Genomic DNA, 3,269 nt, shown 5'->3' on the forward strand with positions numbered 1-3,269 from the left:
TGCGACCTTCACTCGGAAGGCTGGAAAATCGAGAAGCGAGCGACTGGCGCTGCGACTGAGCGATACTTTATGCCCACGCTTGCACTACTGGTGAACAACCTTTAACGCACATATGCTTAGGTTATCGGCTGCTTGGCGGCGAGTCTTAGTTAAGATCGTCCGCGACGCCATCGTCACCGTCCGTGACGCACAGGCTGAGAACTTCAATTGCTGTACTTGCCAAAACAGCTCGTTTTTATCGTAACGATACGAGCTCGAAAACACGCCTGCTTCTATGCGCTAGTGGGCTCTTGCTTGTTAAACTACACGCGATCAGGATGCGGCGAGTGCTAACCACTGTTGCATATTAGCTAAAGTGAGACGCAAGTATCGACGTAGTTTCGTAACGCAGTTGATATGAAAGCACTCCGCTTGTACTGGTCTCCGATTAAGCTGTTAAGTTTCATGATCTCTGGTGAGCGTGCCAGTGTCGCGCAAATTAATGCATCGCAGCTGCTCTCCATAGTGCCAATTGCGTTCAACTTATCCACGATATTCGCCAGCTTGAGATACGGCGCTTTTCTTCGCTGTTTTTGTCGCAACTTAGTGATTTTATCTGGCATCAAACGAAATTGCATTCTGTCAACACCGTCGTCTGCTCCGTCCTCTGCTAGGGCATCCGGGTCACTTCAGGGGATCACAGGATCGCAGCTTCTACAAACGACATGCCAGAAAAAGTAACTGAAAGCGCTTTAGTATTCTTAAATAATCTAAAAATAATTTAAAATAAATGCAGTGTCATTGTTGTGAAGATAATATAAGTATTCATGGTTTAAAAAACAAATTTTTTTGTCGGTTGTAATTTTTCACCGACACGAAAGCGCAGCCGTCGGCGCCATTGCAGCGCAACCGACAGGTCGTGTTTTGTATTATTTGCCTCTTTGAGGCATTGCTTGAGTACTTGTAGGGCGAACACGTGTGAAGAACTCATTCAATAGGATGGTGAGCAGGAGTGTGTTTTGGAAGCCAACGACCAGGATTTCGGCCTGTCAACATTGGCGAGTTTCAACGGGTAAGCCATGAAGAGTGCTGCGACGTCTTTTCATCTGTTAGAGGAACGAAGACTCCTGCGCTGTTTTACTAAGCCTGGATGAATCGCATGGCCGGTGAGACCCGCTCTGCGTTTCTTTGCTAATGATCTGTATTCACACGCACTATTTGTATGCGGCTATATAGGGATGTGAGTGGAGGCAGTCCGCCTGCGGTTGCCGCAGCTATAATGCGGCGCCAAAAAAGCAGGGCCTATACCCTGCATGACAAGTGTTGTTCTCATTGTCTTTATGTGCATTTATTATTCGCGTGCCGTGGTAAATAAAAATGGCACGAGATATCACAACAGAGTTACGCTTTCGCTTGCTAGCGCTTCGACACTCGGTGCAAAAGCTTGGATTTGCACTGCGTAGAAGACAATGAGCGAGAAGTGCCGCGCGGCGGAGCGCTCGCGCTAGGCCAGCTGCGATCAGACACCGCACTATTTTGCTCAGGGTTAGTACTCATCGGATTAGTGCTTGTGCCTTAATATGCGTCCTACTAAATTTTGAGACAGTGATCGCATGCGAAAGGCTAGTTCATATTCATCGCCTTGTCATTTGTAAACTTCTCTGTGCTTCCCCGGTGGAACAGGATTTGAGGCAGTGTTATGTCAAAGTTAGATCAATCTTGCGTCTCCTGAGCTGTAAACGTTGATGCTTCCTCTCCTTCTGAGCACTGCGAGCTGTCGGATATGCAACTGCACAATTATTTAGGATTTCTACCTTTTTGCTATATCCCTCGCTTTTGTGGCCCGCATTCAAGTCTTTCGCCATTGTCGATGTTTTTTTTGTTACTTATTTTCGCTTTGTTATTTATTCTTGGTTGCGTGCCATCAGCTGTGGTGCCGGCGATTCTCCGAGCTCGGAACTCTTCCCAGGCACGGGATCCTACCCACAGACCTCCCTTCGCCGCACTCACGAGTGTTCTTTGGTATTTTTTGTTTCTCTTGCCTTTACTTGCATTGCCAGTCGATAAATTTGTGCAGCTTTTAATTTTATGCAGATTTGTTAAATGCGCTAGCAATTTTTCTATGATGCCAAGCTGTGCTGTGAGATATCAAGCTTCTTGCTAGTGAAGGCATGCTTTTTTCCATTCTCTCTCCTCATTTAACCAAGGCAGACTGGTTGCAACTTTCAATTTAATACCTAGACATTGGTGCAAGGCACCATGATAGGAATTAATGAAAACCTGCACATCCTATATTCAAATTGGTGTGCGGTATTTCAGCCAGCTCATCTTTCAGTGCGGTTATAACAGTCATTGTGACTCTTCTCAAAGAATGTATATGGGTGCATTACATAAAATCTGTTCATTTGTTTTGTCATGGGCTAGCTCATTGGTTTTTTATTTACTTATATTGCGTCTAAGTTTAGTTTTTAAAGCAGTAGACGACTTCCTCTCTTGTCATTCATGACATGGCTACAGCCACTGACAGCTGTTGCTCTGGATGTATTTATTTGCAGTTGCCAGCGGCAAGCATCTATTGGGCCATGCGTGCTTCCTGCCTTCGGCTGTGTCATCCCTCCTGATACATTAATGGTAGTTATTCTTTTTCAGTGATGCATATCTTAGCTGCCTATTTAGAAAAATATTTTCAATATAGACTTGCAGCTAGGTTTAGAAATGCATGAAACTCTACATGCACTTCACAGCAGTACCTCAGCTTATAATTACCGGAACTGTAGGCTTGTACAAAATATAGTCGCTGATGTAGCTCTTGATGCAGCTGCTGTCAACATAAACGTGCTTTGACATTGCACACCTGTTGCCTGGTAGCATATGTGTCCTCGAAAAGGACCTATATGTTCATTTATCCCTTTAAAAACATTGTGCTCTACAATGATGGTTTACCAGTATTTCTGACACAGAGACCAAATTGTCAGTCAGTAATGTAACTTTGCACGATGACACCAATCCTTGTATGGTATAGCATCCTTGCAATGCACTAGGCAAGCTGCTGTCAGCACAGAATTATTGCTGGTTTATTTCCATAGCATATGGTTATACTGCACAGTTTGTACCTCTACCTTCTTAAAGCTGTATACTTGAAAAATTTAAAATTAGTTGAAGGAAAATTCAAGGAAATGTAAAAGTAACTGTCTCCCATTTTGGTGGACACTTGAACAGTGATATAAGGGAGGGATATAGAAGAGAAGTAATGAAGAGCTGATGCCCATGTTAGATGCCCCTCTTTAGTT

At 44.1% G+C, this 3,269-nt stretch overlaps 1 long non-coding RNA gene across 1 annotated transcript; it reads left to right on the plus strand.

Moving 5' to 3' along the window:
• Positions 1-987: 987 nt before the first annotated feature.
• On the plus strand, positions 988-2,601 carry LOC144105526 (uncharacterized). The gene is made up of 3 exons (XR_013308819.1): positions 988-1,145; positions 1,908-2,001; positions 2,535-2,601. It is a non-coding gene; the product is annotated as an uncharacterized LOC144105526 (long non-coding RNA).
• The last annotated feature ends 668 nt before the right edge of the window (positions 2,602-3,269 follow it).

The sequence above is a fragment of the Amblyomma americanum genome, chromosome 9, assembly GCF_052857255.1.
Source record: "Amblyomma americanum isolate KBUSLIRL-KWMA chromosome 9, ASM5285725v1, whole genome shotgun sequence".
In the NCBI taxonomy this organism is placed as follows: Eukaryota; Metazoa; Arthropoda; class Arachnida; order Ixodida; family Ixodidae; genus Amblyomma; species Amblyomma americanum.